This window comes from Stenella coeruleoalba (assembly GCF_951394435.1).
Source record: "Stenella coeruleoalba genome assembly, chromosome: 13".
Classification (NCBI taxonomy): domain Eukaryota; kingdom Metazoa; phylum Chordata; class Mammalia; order Artiodactyla; family Delphinidae; genus Stenella; species Stenella coeruleoalba.
The window spans coordinates 46,288,504-46,311,714 of record NC_137159.1 but is presented as its reverse complement, the minus strand read 5'-3'; the positions used below and the strand labels follow the sequence as shown (position 1 = coordinate 46,311,714).

General features: G+C 41.7%; 1 long non-coding RNA gene across 2 annotated transcripts in view; it reads right to left on the bottom strand.

Annotated features, from left to right (window-relative positions):
* Positions 1–22,210, bottom strand: part of LOC307196582 — a 473,030-nt gene extending 450,820 nt beyond the window's left edge. For both annotated transcript variants that reach the window (XR_013831174.1, XR_013831175.1), the window contains exon 1: positions 22,013–22,210. This is a non-coding gene — a long non-coding RNA (uncharacterized lncRNA). The remainder of the gene's footprint in view (positions 1–22,012) is intronic.
* Positions 22,211–23,211: the final 1,001 nt, after the last annotated feature.

Below are 23,211 nucleotides of genomic sequence, written 5' to 3'. Positions count from 1 at the left end.
CTCCCTACCAACAAAAGTCCAGTATCAGATGGTTTCACAGGCAAATTCTTCCAAATATACAAAGCAAAACTTACACTGATTCTTCTCAAACTCTTCAAAAAGATTGAAGAGTAAAGAATACTTCCAAAGACATTCTATGAAGCCACCATCACCCTGATATCAAAAACAGATGGGGGGGGGACTTCCCTGGTGGCACAGTGGTTAAGAATCCGTCTGCCAATGCAGGGGACATAGGTTCGAGCCCTGGTCTGCGAAGATCCCACATGCTGCGGAGCAACTAAGCCTGTGTGCCACAACTACTAAGCCTGCGCTCTACAGCCCAGGAGCCACAACTACTGAGCCTGATAGCCATAACTGCTGAAGCCCGCGCACCTAGAGCCCATGCTCTGCAACAAAAGAAGCCACTGCAATGAACAGCCTGCACAGCACAATGAAGAGAAGCCCCCACTCGCCACAACTAGAGAGAGCCCGTGCACAGCAACAGACACCCAATGCATCCAAAAATAAAGAAAGAAATCTACTAAAACAAGCAAACAAACAAACAAAAATACAGAGGGGGACTTTTCTAGTTGTCCAGCAGTTAAGATTTCGCATTCCAGTGCAAGGGGGGGCAGGTTCAATCCCTCATGGTGGAGCTAAGATCCCACATGCCTCACAAACAAGAAACCAAAACATAAAACAGAAGCAATATTGGAACAAATTCATTAAAGACTTTAAAAAAAACACAGAAAGAAAGACACTACCAAAATAAGAAAATTGCAGACCAATATCTTTGATAAATATAGATGCAAAAATTCTCAACTGAATATTAGAAAACCGAATCTGACAACACATAAGAGGATCATACACCATGACCAAATTTGATTCACCCCAGTGTCACAAAGTTGTTTCAACATATGCAAATCAATCAACATGATACACCCCATCAAATACAAAATACAAAACAAATGATCATCTCAACAGACGCCGAAAACGCATTTGAAAAACTTCAACATCCATTGATGATAAAAAACACTTACCAGGGCTTCCCTGGTGGCACAGTGGTTGAGAGTCCGCCTGCCGATGCAGGGGACACAGGTTCATGCCCCTGTCCAGGAAGATCCCACATGCCACAGAGCAGCTGGGCCCGTGATCCATGGCCACTGAGCATGTGCGTCCAGAGCCTGCGCTCCGCAACGGGATAGGTCACTACAGTGAGAGGCCCATGTACCGCAAAAAAAACAACAACAACAAAAAAACCACTTACCAAAGTGGGTATAGAGGAAACATATCTCAACATAATAAAAGCTATTTATGACAAACCCACAACCAATAAAATACTCTATGTTCATAGGCTGAAAGCCTTCCCCCTAAAATCTGGAAGAAGACAAGGAGGCCCACTCTCACCTCTTCTCTTCAACATAGTATTGGAAGTCCTAGCCACAACAATCAGACAAGAAAAAGAAATAAAATCTAGCCACATTGGAAGGGAAGAGGTAAAGTTGTCATTATATGCAGATGACATGATAATATATATAAAGGAAACCCTAAAAGTTCCACACAAAAACTACTAGAACTGATAAACAATTCCACAAAGTAGCAGGATACAAGATAACATACATAAATTGGCTGCATTTCTTGGTTTTTCTTTTTCTTTTTTTAATTTGCTGCAGATTTCACTGGAAATTTTTTAATTTGCTGCAGATTTCACAGATTTCAGAGGACGATTTCACTGAACTCCTTGCTGTGCAACATGAGGAGCTTACTGATGGAATTGGAGGCCCAGAGAAAGGAAGAAGAGGGACAGGAGGAAGAAGAAGTAACTGAAGAACTGAAGAGATTCACGACACAGAAAATGGCAAGGGAATCTTCTTTATTTGAGGAAGCACTGTTAGTTTTTGAGGCACAGGACCTGAACCTAGAATGGTACCCAAAGGTGGCAGCAGCCATTCAGAATGCAATCCAGTGCTACCTTGTCATCTATGATGAGAAAAAAAGAGCTACGACCCAGACATCAATGGATCATTTTTTCAAGAGGGTAGATAGAATTAAATCCAGCAAGGAACCAGAACTTGTGCCATCAACGTCAGGTATGAGTGAAATGGCAGCTTGACCTCTGTCTCCTACTGTTGATAATCCTTCACCTCTACCTTCTCCCACTTCCTCTCCCTCCTCTAATTAGTAACTCTTCTCGCCTGTTCCCTCGATGCCAGCCCAAGTATCCCAGCTGCTGTACTGTACTACTGTACTTTTCAAGTTACTGTACTGTAAGATTTGAAATGTTTTCTTTATTTTTGTGTTTGTTTTTTATGTATTGTTTGTGTGAAGAGTATTATAAACCTATTACGGTACAATACCATATAGCCAACTTTGTAAGATGGGTACCTAGGCTAAGTTTGTTGCACTTACAAACAAATGGGACTTACAAATGCACTCTTGGAAGAGAACTTGTTCATATGTAGGGGACTTACTGTAAAAGCAAAAAAGAAACAGGATCTAATCAAACTTATAAGCTGTTGCACAGCAAAGGAAACCATAATCAAAATGAAAATACAACTTTGGACTGGGAGAAAATATGAGCAAATGATGAGACTGACAAGGGCTTAACTTCCAAACTTTACAAACAGCTCATACAACTCAATAACAAAATAACAAATAACTCAATGGAAAAATGGGTAGAAAACCTAAAGAAACATTTCTCCAAAGAAGACATACAGATAGCCAATAGGCACATGAAAAGATGCTCATCATCACTAATTATTAGAGAAATGCAAATCCAAATTACAATGAGGTATCACTTCACACCGATCAGAATGGCCATCATTAAAAAAATCTACAATTAACAAATGCTGGATGGGGTATGGAGAAAAGGGAACTCTTATACACTGTTGGTGGCCATGTAAGTTGATGCAGCCACTATGGAAAACAGTATGGAGGTTCCTCAAAAAAACTATAAAGAGAGTTGCCATATGATCTAGCAATCCCACTTGTGGACATATATCTAGACAAAACTATAATTCAAAAAGATACATAAAACCCTATGTTCATTGCAGCAGTATTTATAATAGCCAACACATGGAAACAACCTAAATGTTCATTGAAAAATGAATGTATAAAGAAGGTGTGGTATATGTATACAATAGATATTACTCAGACATAAAAAAAGAATGAAATAATGCCATTTGCAGCAACATGGATGGACCTAGAGATAATGATACTAAGTGAAGTAAGTCAGAAAGAGAAAGACAAATTCCATATAATATCACTTATATGTGTAATTGAAAACAGGCCACAAATGAACACGTCAGTGAAAAAGAAACAAACACACAGATATAGAAAACAGAGTTGTGGTTGCCAAGAAGAGAGTGATGGAAAGATTGGAAGTTTTGGAATAGCAGAAGCAAACTATTCTACATAGGATGGACAAACCACAAAGACCTACTGTATAGAAGAGAAAACTATATTCAATATCCTGTGATAAACCATAATGGAAAAGAATATATATATATATATATATATAACTGAATCACTTTGCTGCACAGCAGAAATTAATACAACAATGTATAAAGGCTGCAGAGGGTGTGGAGAAAAGGGAACCCTCTTGCACTGTTGGTGGGAATGTAAACTGATACAGCCACTATGGAGAACAGTATGGAGGTTCCTTAAAAGCTAAAAATAGAACTACCATATGACCCAGCAATCCCACTACTGGGCATATACCCTGAGAAAACCATAATTCAAAAAGAGACATGTTCCACAATGTTCACTGTAGCACTTTTTACAATAGCCAGGACATAGAAGCAACCCAAATGTCCATCGACAGATGAGTATATAAATCAGATGTGGCCCATATATACAATGGAGTATTACTCAGCCATAAAATGGAACAAAACTGAGTTATCTGTAGTGAGGTGGTTGGACCCAGAGTCTGTCATACAGAGTGAAGTAAGTCAGAAAGAGAAAAACAAATACTGTACGCGAACACATATATATGGAATCTAGAAAAATGTTACTGACGAACGTAGTGACAGGGCAGGAATAAAGACACAGATGTAGAGAACGGACTTAAGGACACAGGGCAAAATGGGGGACAGGGATGTAGTGAGAGAGTAGCACTGACATATATACACTACCAAATGTAAAAGAGCTAGTGGTAAGCTGCCGCATAGCACAGGGAGATCAGCTCGGGGCTTTATGTCCCCCACAGGGGTGGGATAGGGAGTGTGGGAGGGAGCCTCAGGAGAGGGGGATATGGGGATATATATATACATATAGGTGATTCACTTTGTTGTAAAGCAGAAACTAATACAGTATTATAAAGCAACTATACTCCAATATACATGTATTTAAAAGAACCCACAACATTGTAAATCAACTACACTAGAAAATATTTCTTAAGTGCAAAAGATTTTTTGAATGTAAGTTTTATTGTGTGTGTGTACCACACGTTCAATATATACGAATTATGTCAAATTCATTGTTTTTCAAAATAAAAAATGAATAAAAAATTCATTGTTTTTCAAAATAAAAAATTTTTGATATTCTACGTCAGCTTCATTATATAAACACAGAAAAACTATATTATTTTTTCTAAAGTTCAGAAATAGCCATTTTGCTCATTCAGTATGCTATAAACCACTAACTGTTAAAAAGGGATTCGTGACCTCTTCCTTCCAAAGAAATATTTCTGCACTCACACAAGTTTAATAGAATGTTCCGCCATGAACTGACTTCCCACCTTAGAGACACCAGATTTGCATCCTGAAATCTATTTCTTGCAAAAATGTCCAATTAGCATCCTAGCATTACAGAAAAGAAATGCTTTTTTCCAGATCTCAAATTCCATACAATTTTATCAAGACATCATGTATTCTTTTTCACACACACAGACTGTATTTTATATTTACAAAGATAAATCAACTGACACCAAGCATTGTAAATGGATGACCACAACAAAAGCAACAATGACTGCAATTACCAAACATGAAACACACTCACACTATGTCATAATATTGACATTCAGTCCAGGAATCCTCCACTGTAAGAGCTCCTTTACTTTGCAGTGAAAGACATCATGTATTTTTAAATTATCAGAACTCACCTGAGATCTTCAAAAATCAACAGAAACATAATTTTGTGTTCTCTTTCATTTATTCTGGTTCTAAGTGGTCATTTCTAAACGAAAGTATTTAAGTATGTTAACGTCATCTTATAACATCATATTTCAAATGACTACCGTCTCTCCAAAGATGAAATATGAAGAACTCATAATTAGGCTCTCCAAAGATTTACTCTCTGAATCTGTATTACCCTTCTGCTAAACTCCACACTGTTCATTATTCTCTGAGAATATTCTTTTTTCTTGTATGGCCATCACATGCTCTTTCATTTCATGAAGTGTTTTCCTACAACTTTATGCCTAGTTTATTTCTGAGAATATGCATTATTTCTGATTGATATTTATAGACACAAAGACTTCTCTATAATTCCCTGTGAGTTTCAAGAACTCCTTTTTTTTTTAATACCTAGATTCTGAAGCTCTCCACAAAGCATTACTAAAATTGCATTTACATAAGTATCTACATATTAATCACACAATGCATTTACAATTGTATTATGCTTTATCGCTAATTTCGGAGCATAAATGTAGCTGTCTTATTTACCACCCTCTTGGAAATCACTTTAATATTTGCACTTAGGACTTGAAAGAGAATGGACAAATAAAAACCTGAAGAATACAATTTATATATTTCTCATAAAATTAGGTGATTATCTAACCTTTAGCCAGAAAAAAGAAGAGCCCAGATACTCTGCAGGCATGATACTCGAGAATGTGTGGTCTTCCACCAGGAAGCCATGCAGTAATCCATGTGGCAGAGTTTACCTGTGACCAGCTGGGATAAGTGACCTATGCATTCCTTACATGCAACGTATCAGGAGTGGAAAAAGGGAATTTGTCAGTTGTGGCAATAAGTATAATGAAGATTTGTAGCAGGTCACGCTCATATATTCAACACAAGTACAATCAAAATTTTGCTCAATTCTGGTAGATCTAAGTCTCTATCTGTTACCTCTTTAACGAGGAAATGTCAGAACTGACTTACAAAAAAAAAGTGTTTTGTTTGTTTGTTTTAATTACAGTCACGGTAAGACATAGCTCAGAACAGCTAATGTGACTTAGTGATTCTCTTATCAGGAAATACAGGTTCTACTTCCCTGTTTATTCTCCACATCCTGTAGTAAGTTAAGTTTCAACGAATGATAAATCTACAGGGCAATAAAGAAAAGAAAACTTTCATGTGTTGATAAGATCATTCTGACAGGTTTTACCACGTATGTCAGTGTTTCTGGCGATGGACACAAGCCAGAGCTCCCTACTCTGATATTTTCACTGATGTCATTCCCCTTGATCCTCAATTTGAAAGTGGATAAATATGTTTTCTATGTTTTCTTCTTTAAGAAATTAAATAATGAATGCTTTCTAGACATGATCCTCTAATGATTTTCAGTCAATGGTCATCAACAGAGGAAAAGCACAGAATCTCATCCCCACAGAAGGGTGACATTCAGTCAGGTAAGAAAATTCTCCCCGAAATCAGAGCTTCATCTTTAACATGGAATCAGAGGCTTCCACAGGTTCTTCATCACTCCGCACTCAGCTCTACCATATGGGATTGGCTTTAAGAATCTCACATCAGATGACTGACAAACATGTCATAGTACACTGATGTGGTACCAGATCCTGCCTCTCTAATTGCAATATTCTAGGATATTTCCTGGAGCCGTCTACTCTATACAGGTACACTTCCAAGTAGAAATAGAAACTTTGATTCTCACTGGGACCCCTGCTCTGTCCAACCAACCTCTCTAGAAATATGATGTTCTAATCTCTCCTGATTAGAACATTTCAAGGTCTCTCCCTGTGCTAATTTACTAAAGGTAAAAGAGAAACGAGAAAAAGCAAATTATGCAGGGAGCAATATATAAGATTCCTTTACTTAATGTATTTATCTGATATACCCAAATATTGAGAAATATAGATTCATTTCATAATGGTCAAGAAAAGAGGAGGAGGAACCTCCATGCCAGCAGTATATATAAAATGGAATCAACATTGCATAAGCTCCAGCTTAAGCTTAGCTACTAGTTACTAACTCTTCTCATAAAGAAGCAATAGTTCTCCATCATTTGAAGCACACTGAGGACTCAGACAGCTGGACACTGAGGGTGTAGTCTCCTTACTCGAATTCTGTACTTGCATCACAGAGCAATGAAATATTCCCAAAGAATTATTAAGGATGAGGTGGGGAGCTGAAATAAAAAAGATGAATCCATAGTCTGCCCTACCACCTGTTCTGCAGGTTATTACCACCATCGTGGCCCAATATGACCTTCCCACTTTTCTCTGGGCCTCCCTACTTTCCACCTCCATCCTCTCATTATATCTTACCTATACTTGGAAACGACTCTACTTTTTCCACTTATCTTTATCAACAAATAATCCAAAGAGCAACTTTGTATATAACTCCTTAGAAACCTCAGGTCTGACTCAGTAATACATAACCTCCGAAGTCCAAAGTTTTCCTAATTCCATTTATTATTTTTTTTCTAATTTCCATGTACTTACACTCTCTGGACCTCCACTGTTCTCAGGTTCGTCTTCCCTGCAAAATCTGTCAACCTAGACATAGACTTAAGTACCACCCTCTAATTATCTCCTAGGGAATCCAGTTTTTAAAAATGCCTCAGCAAGCCTTATGGACTTTATTAAAGACTCTTTGAGATAACCCATGGGAGATAGCAGTACACCCACAGATATCTATTTAATGCACCCTCAGATTATTTTTTTTCTTTTTTATAAAGTCTCTTCTGTCCAATGAAGACTCTCAGCTCTTCTTCTTCAACATATGCAGTGTCTCCCCCTTCTGATTACCCTCTGCTCTATCCCAGGGTCACTCCCTTTCCTGATATTACATTCTTTCTCAATTTTGTATGTTAGTAAAATCAAATAACATAAAATATAACATGTGAATTATTATAAAGTGCACCGTTCAGTGATATTAAATACATTCATATTACTGGGCGATGAACATCACCATTTATCTAATTCTTTTCTACGTTTTAAAACTGTAACTCTATGTCCTTTAAACATAACTTTCCTTTTTGTTCCATAACCACCTGAAAAGCATCATTACCCTCCCAATTTCTATGGTTTTGACTACACTAAGTACCCCATATAATTGAAATAAGTAGTTGTATTGTTATGACTCACTAAAAGTCACAAAAATGGCATTTTGGTAGCTAAATTTCCTCAAGATTCATCCACGTTGTAGCATATTCCTAGATCTTTTCCTTCTTAACAGTGAACAATATTGTATTATATGGGTATACCACACTTTGTTTATCCAGGAACTAGTGGATGAACACTTAGGTTGCTTTCATATTTTAGCTACTGTGATTATTACTGCTCTAAACACTGGAGTACTAATATTTCTTTAGGACCCTGATTTCAATTCCTTTGGGTATACCTCATAGTAAAATTCCTGGATCATATAGTAATTCTATTTTTCAATATCTGAAAACTTGCCATACTCTTTTGCAAAGCAACTGTATCATTCTACCTTCCCACTGACACAGCACAATGGTTCCAACTCCCTCACATCCTCAGCAATACTTGTTTTCTCCTTGTGTATGTGTCTGTGTGCTTGTGTGTGTATGCATGCACACAAATATATAAACATGCATTTAGTGATATGGAGCATCTATTCAAGTGCTTAGTCGTTTGTACATCTTTCTGAAGAACCATCTATTCAAGTCTTTTATCCATTTTTGAATCAGGGTGTTTGCTTTTTGTTGAGTTGTAGGAGTTCTCTGTATATTCTGAATAGAAATCTCTTGTCAGATAGATGGCTTTCAAATATTTTCTCCTATCTTGTGGGTTGCCACTTTATTCTGTTTACATTTCTTTGATACACATTTTTTTAATTATGTACTGCAAATAGTTTATTTTTTTGTTAGCTGTACCTCTGTTGTTCCTTCATTTCATATTGAGGAAAACACTGCCAAATCCAATGTCATGAAGCTCTTGTCCTGTGTCTTCTTCTAAGACTTTTTATTTTATTAGGTCTTATATTTAGTTTCTTAATACGTTTCCATTAATTTTTGCATATGATGTTAGGTAAGGGTCCATCTTCCTTCTTTTGCATGTTGACAACAAGACTTCTCAGCACCATTTGTTGAAAATACTATCCTTCCTACTTTGAAAAGTCTTGGCAACTTGTCAAAAATCATTTGGCCATATATCAGGGTTTATTTCTGGGTGTTCTATTCTATTCTATTAGCCTTGAATAAGGGAGAAAATAGTATAACCTATCCAGGTTGATGAAGAACATAAAGAAAGACCAGGACTGAGATTTAGGAGGGCAATATAAAACAGCAGGGAGTAAAAGACAGTGTGAGAGAAGATCTTTATTTGCAAGTTCATGGAAGTATGATCATGTTAAACCACTAAATGCTTGACTTTGAACAATACGGTAAATGTGCTAGCAAGAAACATAACACTTAGCCATCTCTGGGAAATATACTATGGGCATAAAGATAAAATACACACAAATATATTAAAAAGGGAAGGGTTTTCATGGTGTGAGAATGTTGTGGGATTTGAAATACAATTTACTTCTGTTCTACCATTGTCTCTAAAATTTATCAAAGTGTATATACAAGCAATTCCAATTCGGGTAATGTGCTTGACAGGTTTATATATGAACTTCAGCAGACCAGTAAATGTACATTCATAGTAGGACTGTTCTCTAATCCAAAAAACAAAACACAAAAACTGGAAAGACTAGAGTTCACTTTGTCAACACACATACAGATGCAGTGATGGTTAACGGTCCCAAAACAGAAGGTGAGCATGGGTGCAAGAGGTTAATCCCCAGGCTGGGGTCAGGTGCAGAGTTTGAGAGCAACACAGGTAGAAAAGGCTTTTGTCCTATCCTTGATTTTTGAGGTATGGAAATTCACAGGTCACTACCTTCATTTCAAAATGAATGAATGCACTATTCAATTTTTTAAAACAGTAGAAGTAAACATGAGTGATAATAAATTTCCAACTGTCGCAAATCAAATAAGATACTAAGAAAAATTAAATAATATGATTTAAGAATGAAGTGGAGAGATTGTCCAAGATGGTAGCATTCAAACACCCAGAGCTTGATGCCTCTCATGGGCACACCAAAGTCACAGCTGTTTACAGAACAGCAATTGATGAAAAAGGCCGGGACCTAACATAAAAAATGTTTTAGAGCTAAAGATATAAGGAAGGCACCTCGGCAAGACAAGAAGGAAGGGAAAAATCTCAATAGAGTCAAGACCCATACCACCAGGTGGGTGGCCCACAAATGGGAGAATAATTACAATTTCTGAGGTGCTCCCAGGTAGCGAGGGGTATGAACAGAACATCAGGCTCCCAAGCCCAGGGATCCTGTGCTGGAAAGAAGAGCTCCTAGAAAGTTGGGCTTTGAAGACCACTAGTGCTTATTTTCCAGAGAGCCAGACGGTTGTGGGAAAAAGGGAGACCACACTTAAAAGATGCTCACAGGGCTGCCCGGGGGGTGCAGTGGTTGACAGTCCGCCTGCCGATGCAGGGGCCACGGTTTCATGCCCCAGTCCGGGAGGATCCCACATGCCGCGGGCAGCTGGGCCCGTGAGACATGGCCGCTGAGCCCGCGCGTCGCGAGCCTGTGCTCCACAACGGGAGAGACCACAACAGTGAGAGGCCCGCATACCGAAAAAAAAAAAAAAAAAAAAAAAGATTCTGACACGAGAATCAGAAAAGAAGCAGTCATTTGAAAGGATCCTGGGTCACACCTACCTCCTGATCTTGGAGAGTCTCCCAGAGAGACAAGAGGCAACTACAGCACAGCCTCAGGGACATAGACACTGGCAGCAGCCATTTGGGGGAGCTCCTTCTACCTTGTGGCCACTAGTACCAGCAACCATAATTTCAGAATCCTCCCTCTATCTTTTTAGCCTCAGGACCTAACCCTACCCATTTCCACCGGACCACAGACACAAGTACTAGGATGCCGCAGGCCAAGCAACTAACTGAGCAGGGACATAGCCCCATCCACCAGCAAACAGGCTGCCTTCAGACCCTCTTAATGCACAGCTGCCCCCTGGACACGGTCCCAGCCACCAAAAGCCCCAGGACCAGCCTCCACACCTCAGTGGACAGGCACCAGCCCCAGAGTCCCTGGCCCCTCTGACAAGTGAGCCTGCTCTGGCCTTGGAATCAGCCTCACCGTTGGCAGGTGATTACTGCACAGGGACTGGATGGAGCTTGGATGTACCCAACAGCAAACCTGCTCTAGCAGTGGGATCAGCCTCATACACCAACAGGCATGCACCAGCTCCAGGAATACCACAGCCCAGCAGCCTGTGTGACCAGAAGACTCACTTGCAGGCCAGAAGCAGCCTTGGACTCAGCTGGGTCCTGACCATGCCCATCAGAATGCCAACACAAGATTCGGGATACCACAGACCCTGCAGATAGCTGTGTCAGGTACAATGATCCAACACCACCTCTGCGACTCCTGGGCCCTGCAGCCAGAACTCAGGACCTGTGTCTTCCTCCCAGTAGCCAGCACAGCCCCAGGACCAGTGACTGGGCACTAGCCCTGATATCACCTGGACTGCAATTCTACCCATAAGTGAACCAACACTAGATTTGGTGTCCCCCAGCGTTGTGCAGCCAGCTGCCTTATGATTTAGCCTCACCAAGCAGCACAGACAGCCTCCATACAAGGCAGAGTCTAGCAAACAAGCACTCTGGGGGCAGCCAAGCCTACCAGACCACCCACAGTAGTCAGCCCACCACAACAGAAGAGCCCAAGCAGCCCACATAGGAGGTACACCTAGAACATATAGTCTAGTGACCAAGGGGACAGTGGGCTGCTGGGACACATAGGACCTCTCCTACAAAAGGACACTTCTCCAAGGTCAGGAAATGTAATGAACCTACTACATATATAGCAATAAAAACAGCAAGTTAAGAAAAATGAGGTGACACAGAAACACGATCCAAATGAAGGAACAAGATAAGAACCCAGAAGATCTAAGTAAAATGGAGATAGCCAATCTCCTCAACAAAGAGTTGAAGGTAATGACTATAAAGATGATCAAAGAACTCAGGAGAAGAACGGACGACCAGAGCAAGAAGTTAGAATTTATAAAAAAGGAGTTAGACCATTAAAGAACAACAAAACAGAAGTGAGGAATACAATAACTGAAATGGAAAATACACTAAAAGGAAAATACTGTAGACTAAATGATACAGAGGAATGAATCAGAAAACTGAAGGACAGAGTGCTGGCAATCACTGAAGATGAACGGTAAAACAATAGATTAAAATGAAATGAGGAAAGTTGAACAGACTTGTGAAACAACATCAAGTGTACTAATATTTGCATTATACTGGTCCCAGAAGCAAAAAGGAAAGAGAAAGCAGTGTAGAACATACCTGAAGACATAAAAGCTGAAAACTTTCCTAACCTGGGAAAGAAAAAAGACATCCATGTCCAGTAAACACAGTAAGGCCAAAACAGGATCAACCCAAAGAGGACCACACCAAGACTCATTGTAATTAAAATGGCAAAAAAATAAAGATAAAAAGACACTATTAAATGGAGCAAAGGAAAAGCAACAAGTTACAAACATGGGAACTTGCATAAAGTTATCAGCTGACTTCTCAGGATAACCTCTGCATGCCAGAAGGGAGTGGCATGGTATATTTAAAGTCATGAAAGGGAAAAATCTATAACCAAAAATACTCTACCCAGCAAGGCTCTCCTTCATATTTGATGGTGAGATGTAAAGTTTTACAGAGACGCAAAACTAAAAGAGCTCAGCATCGCCAAACCAGCTTTATGAGAAATCTTAAAGGGGCTTTTCTCAGTGAAAAAGCAAAGGCCACAGCTGAAACATAAAAATTAGGAAAGGAAACTTACTAAAGGAAAAACTGAATTGGATAAGGCAAATATTCAACAAAGGCAGTAAATCAACCATGCACATAGCTAGTAGGAAGGATGAAAGAAAACACTAATAAAATCATCTATATTCACAATAAGAAGTTAAGGGACACACAAAACAAGTAGATGTAAAATATAAGGTCAAATTCAGTAACTGTGGGGGAGCAGAGTAACAATGCAGGGTTGTTAATATCCATGTGAAATTAAGAGCTCAGCAACTTAAATAATCACACACACACACACACACACACACACACACACACACACACAACTGAAAGAAATCCAAACATAATATTAAAGATATTCCTCACATCACAGATGAAGAGAATAAAAAGGGAAGAAAGGAACACTGAAGAAATTAAAGAGGGATTCTAAAAATACCCAAGACAAATGAAAATGAACACACAATGATCCAAAATCTATGGGACACAGCCAACGCAGTTCACAGGGGGAAGTTATAGTGATACAAGCTTATTCTTAGGAAACAAAAAAAATATCAAATAAACAACTTAACATTACACCTGAAGGAATTAGAAAAAGAAGAAAAAACAAAACTCAAAGCTGTCAGAAAGAAAAAAAATTAAGGAAACAATACCATATGCAATCACACCAAAAAGAATAAGATACCTAGGAACGAACACACCTAAGCAGGTAAAAGACATGTACTCAGAAATCTATCAGCCATTGGTGAAAGAAGTTGAAGGCAACAGAAAAAGATGGGAAAATATAGCAGGTGCATGGACTGGAAGAATTAATACTGTTAAAATAACCGTACTACCAAAGACAATCTACAGATTTAATGCAATCCCTATCAGAATACCAAAGCATTTTCACAGAACTTGAAAAAGTAATTTTAAAATTTGTATAGAAACACAAAGACCCCAAATAGCCAAACAATCTTGAGAAAGAACAGAGCTGGAGGCATCACGCACCTTGACTTCAGATTATACTGCAAAGCAAGAGTAATCAAAGAGAATCGGACCGGAGCAAAAGCAGACACAAAGATCACTGGAATAGAATAGAGATCCCAGAAAGAAGCCCACACACTTATATTTAATTGATTTATGACAAAGCAGGCAATATGGAGAAAAAACTGTCTCTTCAGTAAGTGGTACTGGGAAAACTGGTCAGCTACATGGAAAAGAATAAAATTAGAGTATTTTAGCGCACCATATATAAAATAAATGCAAAACTGAATAAAGACCTAAATGTAGGACCATAAAACCCCTAGAGGAAAATACAGAACATTCTTCAACATAAATGATAGCAACAGTTTTAGGTTCAGTCTACTAAGGCAAATGAAACAAAAGCAAAAATAAACAAATGGGACTTCACTACATTTAAAAGATTTTGCACAGCAAAGGAAACCAAAGAGAAAATGAAAAGACAACCTGCTGAAGGAGAGACAATATTTGCACATAAGAGGTTAACACCAAAAAGATGATCAAGCAAGGGTTCATATCTAAACTACAGAAACAGCACATACAACTCAATATCAGAACAACACCCAAAATCTTTTTTTAAAAAATGATAAGACCTAAATAGACATTTTTCCAAGGAAAAAATACAGAGAGACAGCCAGAACTCACAAAGATGCTAAACATAGCTAATCGGCAATAAAATGCAAACCAAAACAATGAGATATATCACCTCAGTCTTGTCAGAATGGCTGTCATCAAAAAGGTCACAAATAACACAGGTTAGTGAGGATGTGGAGAAAGGGAAACTCTTGTAACTCTTGATGTGAATGTGAATTAGTGAAGCTACTGTGGAAAGCAGAATGGAGGTTCCACACAAAACTAAAAATAGGACTACCATAATATCCAGCAATTTCACTCTTGGGTATATAAGAAGAAAACAAAAACACTATTTCAAAAAAATAACTGCACACCAATGTTCGTAACAGTGTTACTTGCCATAGCCAAGATATAGAGTCAAACTAAGTGTTCATTAATAGGTTAGGGGATAAAAAAGATTTTTTATGATGACTTCAGCAAAAAATGAAATTTTGCCATTTGCAAGAACATGGATGGACTTGGAGGGTATTATGCTTAGCAAAATAAGCCACAGAGAAAACAAGCCTGGTAGGTTATCACTTACACGTGGCATCTAAAAAATTGAATACAACAACAACAACAAAACAGGCTCACAGATTAAAGAACAGACTAGTGGTTAGCAGCAGGGAGAGACAGGGTGGAGGAGCAAAATAGTGGTAGGAGATTCTGAGGAAGAATCCACTATGTATAAAATCAATAATCTACAGTGACGTACTGTATAGCATGGGGAATAGAGCCACTCTTTTATAATAAGTATAAATGGAGAACAACCTAAACATTTATGAATCACCATGTTGTACCTCTGAAACTAATATAATAATGTAAATTAACTATAGATCAATAAAATATAAAGTAAGAAACAATAAAGGGGAGACACTTATTATTAGATAGAAATCAATTAAATAAACACAAGTTTTGGAAATCAATGAATTAAAAAACAACATGTAAGACACAACATTGGCATTTAAAGTGTACGATCTATTCATTTAAGTGGTGAAAAATGGTACCCATTATCACAATTTTGTATATCTAGGATAAATTATTATCTACAAAAATATGTTACAAATATTCACTCAAAAAGAAAGAGAAAATTTGGATTAATCCATTTTAGTATACATATTTAATATCAAAGTCTCTATGTAACATGGACTTGAATACGTTCTGTTAGCCACTTCTAGTTTCTTTGTGATGTAAAATCTTTTAAAGCATAAAAATCAGCCTTTCTACGTTATTCCATTAGACATACATAGAAGTTAAAAGAAATGAGAAGAAAGAGCAATCAACCAGGAAGGTGAATTTACTGAGAAACAGTCATTCGTTCTCCCTCCTCCTTTTCTTTTCCTCCTTTTCCAGGTCTCTTTCCGTTCCAATCCGGAAAAGTCTTGAGAGTTCTGAGAATATTTCTTTGAGGGCTTCAAATGACCATACCTACATCCTCTGCCACAACTACACACACGGGAACAAAAATAAACCTCTGCTATCTACTCATGTAGGAGGGATTCGTGCAAAATAAACTCCTACATGGAGACCAACAGGTGAGTTTTCTACCTGTTCTTTATAATGTCCTTCCATTATCGTAAATCCCACACATTATGAGGCAGAAGCAGTTATGTGAGCTTTTCCTTGAAGTCAAAAAACTCGCAGTCATTTCAAGTACCAGGTGATCATAGGGTACAGCCAGGGAAGGTGCCATCCCCCTTGGCGGGGGGGGTGAGGTCAGTGAATGGGCTCCCGCAACCATGCACCTCCTGATGTACAGATTCTGGAAAAACAAAGGGCAGTCACACCACAGTCAGCCTGTCAGGCTGTTGGGCCACTGGGCAACCCCATCAGCCTGGAAGTGCCCCCTCAGTTGCTGAAAGCAAAAGTCTGTGCCCCCTGTGAAGCCAGGCAATTTGGGCCAGAGAGTCAGAGGAGACCGGTAATCAACTCCTCCTCTCTGCTCACCTCCTTGGGGTTACAGCAACCCCATCTCCAAACCCAACTCTGATCCTGGAGTGCCAAAGTGGGAGTGCAGGTGGGCTCTGCCAGTGTTTCAGCACCCTCTGGGAAGCCCCCTAGTTTGAGTATGATTTGAGTTTGATCCTGTGAAACCATCAGAACTTCCCACCAGAGATAAATGAGGAGATTCTGGCCTTTATTAGTATGCACGGTGAACGCGGTTGTCTTGGCTGTACTTTCCAACCCTCCTATTTTACCCACCTATTCTTATCCACCTTCCTCCCTGTGAGTACCTTTGACCAACCCTGAGCTCAGACTCCTGACTTATTACAGTGACTTTGTCAGTCTTTCTTTAAAAATGGACAGGTAGGGCTTCCCTGGTGGCGCAGTGGTTGAGAGTCCGCCTGCAATGTGGGGGACAGGGGTTCGTGCCCCGGTTCGGGAGGATCCCACATGTCGCGGAGCGGCTAGGCCCCTGAGCCATGGCCGCTGAGCCTGTGTGTCCGGAGCCTGTGCTCCGCAACAGGAGAGACCTCAACAGTGAGAAGCCCCTTACCACAAAAAAAAAAAAAAAAAAAAATGGCAGGTAATAAAATGAATTTAACCTAGAAGCAGCAGGTCAGTAAGGGAAATAAAATCATCAGAAGCTATCTAATCACAGCCACAGCCATCCAGGGCTCTTGTCTTATCTGCTGGGGCATAAGAATGGGACCTTCCTAAACTTGAAGGACATCCAATCAAATAAGTAAAGGTGTCGCTCACCTCTGGCTCTTGGAGGGATTGCTAGGCAGTCTACCCAGTGTATACTAACTGCAAAACACTCTCATGGTTTTGAAACACCTATGTTCCAGGAAAGCTTTTGGTGTGCATGGGGAAGGTTTATTTTTGAAATCAAGCAAAAAATAAATCACCAAGCTCTTTGAGCACAGGGGTCCTTAAGAGGGAAGTAGAAAGAAGGAATGGACAGAAAAGACGATCTCCTCTGAAGTGAAGGTCGTTTTTCCAAAAGAGTAGGATTTAGTCTCAGTTTAAGGAGAACACTTTTCAATAGCTAGGACAGCTCCAAACTGCCGTTTAGGGAACGAGTGCTTCAAAAGAACAGTCCTTGGGCTTCCCTGGTGGCGCAGTGGTTGAGACTCTGCCTGCCGATTCAGGGGACACGGGTTCGTGCCCCGGTCCGGGAGGATCCCACGTGCTGCGGAGCGGCTGGGACCGTGAGCCATGGCCGCTGAGCCTGCGCATCCGGAGCTTGTGCTCCGCAACGGGAGAGGCCACAACGGTGAGAGGCCCACGTACCGCAAAAAAAAAAAAAAAAAAAAAAAAAAAGAACAGTCCTTTAAAAGTCCTGGCAAGGCAGCAAGTGGATGAAGAGTTGGTTTTGCATAGTTTTGAACACAGGAGTAAAGAAGCAGAGGCATCTCTGACTAAAAGGCCCTGAGATCCTATGGCATCAATGGGTCAGTTGCAGGGGGCAGGGGGTGTGGGGGGCGATATTTCTCTCTCAACGTTTCCCAGGGCAGCCACCCCTCTCTACCCCACCCCCCTACTCCCTTCACCCTTCCTCCCTCCACTGTTGGGTCATCAGGGACAGCACTTCTTAAGCTGGAGCGCTCAGGCACCATCTCTGCAATCTGGATTCTTCCTGGAGCCTGACAAGTTCTGGGACAGGAAGCCAGGTCTGCAAGGCCGCTGAGGTGCAGTCGGACCTGGAGGCCTGGAGGGGAACTGGAGCCCTGAAGCCCACCCACGTCCTTGAAACCGAGGGAGGAACACATCCTCCTAACAGTACTTCTCAGGGGTCAGCGTGCTCCCCACCCGATGGTGATCCATACTCACTTGAGGCAGCAAGGACTGCCTCTAACTGGCCCCCTCGATTCCGCCTTAAGGGTCCTCGCACATATGTGAGAGCACAGGCCCCGGATCTCTTTAGTCAGCTGAGGCCAGTGCTGCCGGGGTCCCTCCAGTCCCATCCCCCAGCCCCTCCCTCTCGGACTGTATCTAATAGAAGAAAGAGCACAGAGCAATTGGATGAATCAAGGGACCTGGGAGCCTGGGTATGAGTTTGAAGACCGAGAACCTAAGGCACAATTACATATTATTGGAGACTCTTGTCGGGTGTGTCGGGGGAGGTTAGGAGGCTGAGAAGCTGAGTCGACCCGGTGAGTCCAGCCCCAGGACAACACACAGCCCTACCCACCCTTCCCTGCCATCAGAGAAGGGCTGCCGCAACTCCAGCCCGGACTCTGCACTTCCCCCTCCCTGATTCTCCTCCAGAAGAGCAGGTGGCCCCCCTCTGAGGGCAGGGGTAAGACAACGGACCAAGTCCCCATGGACTAAGGTGCTGCTGGTAGCTCTTCCTGAACAGCAGTGCTGGCTTGGAGTGAACCCGTGCACCACCAAAGTTGGTCTCGTCCTGCAGCTGAGGGAAGTGGGGTTTAAGTCAGCTGCCCTGGCTTTAAATCAATCAGCCCCCCCTTTAAGTCAGGTGACCCGACTTTAAATCACTATGTGCCCCTCAAGCATCAAATCCAAAAGCTGGGAACTTCACTTTGATCCCAGCAGCTCACATAGCTGAACGCACACTGTAGTCACCCCCAAGCCTGGCTTAGAGGCAGGATATAAGGTAAGGGGAAGGGCGTGCACTCATGGTGATGAGGGTGTACTTCATGTACCAGAAGGGTCTAGGCACTCTGGGGTACAGCAAGCAGTGCACGATACAGCAGCTCCCTGGCAAAGCTGTTGATGCACAGGGAGAGCAGGCACACCCAGGCACACCGAGGTTCCAGGGCGGGAGCTGGGGCACAGCCAGCTGAGAGGGTGTGAAAGCGGAGGAACTGAGCCTTCTTGAGAAAGGCAGACACAGAGGATGGATGAGAAACAAAGACCGGATTAAATATGGATTTGAGAAACACACCCTGCTCTTGAAATTGGTGAAATTTGAAATTTGGCCTTTGCCTAATTACTTATAAAATTACTGATAATATCTAACCCATAGAATACTGCATTTGTAGTGGTATTGCGTGTTAATGTTTCTATAATGGAATAATCTTTTCTACAAGAAAAATGTACACTATCTGAAATAAATTAAAACCCCTCTTTATAAAGTACTATATTGGACTTCCCTGGTGGCGCAGTGGTTAAGAATCTGCCTGCCAACACAGAGGACATGGGTTCGAGCCCTGGTCAGGGAAGATCCCACATGCCGCACAGCAGCTATGACCATGCGCCACAGCTACTGAGCCTGCAGGCCACAACTACTGAAGCCGGCGCACCTAGAGTCGGTGCTCCACGACAAGCACAGCAAGAGAAGCCACCGCAATGAGAAGCCCACGCACTGCAACAAAGAGTAGCCCCCGCTCGCCACAACTAGAGAAAGCCCGCGCATAGCAACGAAGACCCAACACAGCCCAAAAATAATTAATTATTTTTAAAAAGTACTATATCATTCTGTACAACTTCTCTGGGAAGAACAGAGAGATGGCGTGGTAGAGTGAGAAAGACCAATATTTAGTCCACATCTCTCATGCAGCTGCTCTGCTGAGTCAGATACATTTATCCACACTTTACAAAGGAGGAAACAAGCTCAGAGAGGTTTAGTAATTTTCCCAAAGCCAAACAGCTATTGAGTGGCAGAACCAGGATCTGAACCAAGTCTGTTACCTTCAAAGCCTACGTCCTCATCACAACAAAACTCAATTAATATTTACATTTATCGAATTACACTGAAAACTGGGGAGTTCTTGGCACAATCCTGAATAAAAGTGAGAAAGAAAGAAATAGCATTGTTCCTACAGGCAAAACCAAAATTTTTGGAGCAGCTGCTAGATAACTGGCCCTTTTTTGGGTTCAGCAGTGATCACGACAGGAAGAGTCCTGCTTTCATGAACCATTGTAGTGGGGAGGAGAGACGGGTGCAACTTGGGTGAGGGATTTCACCTTGCTGGGCCTGTTTTCTCATCTGGAAAATGGGACGGGTGTTCCTCATTTTCTGGGATTGTCCAGCCCTCACATTCTCTGATTCCATAAGAAACATTTGTGTTCCTGTTTCTTTAAAATTCATTCAGGCCATGAGCCGTGATGAATGTTGTTAGCTGCTCCCCAAATCACACTATTCCCACCCTTTTCCTGTGATCAGGTCTTTCCCAAAACATGACTCACAATCAGTCAAGTCACAGAACCTAAGGGGCACCCAGGAGAAAAATTCCAACCTTTGCTCCACAGGAACTCTGCGGTCTACCTGCCAGGTAAATTTAACTCACCTGGCACAAGGTGGCCATCCCCGGTTTCACATCAACATGATCTCAGGCACAAACCTCCTTGTTTTTTCCATTTTGTCTTTAAGTTACTTGTTGAAACAACTGTACAAATATGACAAAGATATAAAATCAGGCAACTTCTGCCCCCAGTGCCTACTAATAAATGATTTTCTGCCACTTTAATGATAAAGATAGAACATTTCAACATTCTGCTGCCCCTATTATTTGTCATTTTTGTTGATATTTCTATTGAATACATCTTTCAATATTTTAAAAATGGAACATTTATTTAGGTTGTTGCAGACCCAGCCTTTAGTGGTAAAGGTTTTGTTGTTATATTTCTATTATGTTTCCTTTAAAAATCATTATCCTATTTAAATGGATTAAGTCAATTCTATAGGCACTTATCTTTTGATATTGATGAAATGAATACATAGAGGGCAGTAGTACAAGGTGATTGGACTTGAGAACTTCTAATAGCACAGTTACGTATAAATATTAACTATATGTAAACCAAAATACATGCTGAGTGAGATTCTCTGACACTTTTTCACTCTGTGCCCCTCAAGCCTGTGAGAAATGGAATATTTCTTGCCATCTCAGTAAACAAAGGATGTCACAGTCATCAGCACTTGCAGCTCTCCAGGGTGAGCCGCGAGAACTCAGGATATGCAAATACAGAATGCAGGCCCCAGAGAGCTGAGGTGCATATCAAAGGAAGGACTTCAGTGAGCCCAGACTCTGGCATCTTCCCATACAAAGAAAAGCGCTACATTCCTCACCTTGGGAGAGCTGGTTTTCCTTAGTTAACAATCACCTTTTGATGTTCCCCATTACCTGTGCCAGTCCCCTGCCCTGTCCCCTCCCCCCAGTACTTTAGCTCAGGGAGGAAGGAGCGCAGAGGGACTCGGCTGAATAAGGGGCCTGCAGGGGCCTGCGAGCCTCGGGAGTTTTCAGCCGGTTTCCCCGCAGTCGGGAGGAGGGGCGCTGACGCTGCAGCCGGACCCTGCGCCTCCCTTGCCTCGTTCCCCCTCAGGACGCTCAGGCCGACCCCCTCCCCACGCCCCCCAGGCCCCGCGAGCCAGGCCGACGGCAGGGGCGAGAGGAGGGACCGAAGTTCCCTGGGACCAGACGCTGGGGGCCGCTCTTTCTACACAGCAGCGGCGGGTGGCAGCGAACCCCTGCCCCACAGAAGCTGGTCTTGCGTTGCCGCCCGGGCACCGGACCAGGCGGAGGGTCGGCGCCCACTTACCGGCCCGTCGTACATACGACTGTCGCGGCTTCCGCCGCCGGAGCCCCTCCAGAGCGGGCAGCCTCAGTGAGGCCGCCCTCCCCTCGGGCTCCGGGGCAGTTCCGTGACGGCGGAGGGAATAGACCCCGAGCCGCCGGGAGTTCCAACTCTGCGGAAACGCGGGCTCCGTTCTGGGCTTAGGGGGTGGAACCGCTCTGCCCCGAGGCCTTCCGGGAGGGAGGGGGCGCGGGGGGGAGGAGGCCGCCAGGAGCGCAGGGCTCCGTCGGGGGTCCTGGAGGGGCGGCCCGGCCTGGGGGCCCCGCCCACTGAGGCAGTAGCCCAGGCCTTTTTCCTGGAATCCTACACAAAAAAGTTAGAAAGATACACGGTCTATAGTAAATATTCACAAATGATTGTTGCTGCTGTGCTTACTATCCTATTAAAGGTGTAAAATCCATAAAACACTTTAAGTTCAAAGTTAACTATGAATTTTTACCTTTCCTTATTATGTCTCTGCTATTCCCAATTGTGGTAATGAATCATAGACTGTGGCATCACTAGTTAAACATGAGCTTGTTAAAAAAATAGAACTCAGGCCCACCGGACCTACTGAATCACAATCAGAACTTTTACAATCTCCCTAGTGTACTTGTGTACCCATGAATAGTTGAAAGGTACATTCCTACCTCGACGTATCTTTTGTGTCTGAGAAATACACACATTTTATCCAGTTTGATATAAATAAAGCACTCAAAAATGCATATGCCTGTGTTGAAACCATCATTTTATCATTTCTTTTCCAGATAAGTATAGTCTCTATACTGGTTTTGTGGATCACATGCCATACTCTTTTCTCGTAGTAAGAAGTAAGATAGAGAAACTTACTGTTTAAAAAAAATACATATATATATATATATTACTGGATAATTCAAGACACTCTTCTAAATTAAAACCAGTTCTCTTAACTTGCTGTTTTCTTCTTGGGTCACATTATGAACTCTTCCCGTGGCCACACGATATGTGTACTTTTAGTTTCAGGGACTGCTGGCATTCCACGATGTGCCTATAGATTTCTCTCAAGAGGAGTGAGAATGCCTGGACCAAGATCAATGGGAATTGTTACAGGGATGTGATGTTAGACAAGTATAGGAACCTTCTCTCCTTGGGTGAGGGTACCTTCCTTCCAGAATTCCTTATCCACCCACAGGGTTTAGAGTCCT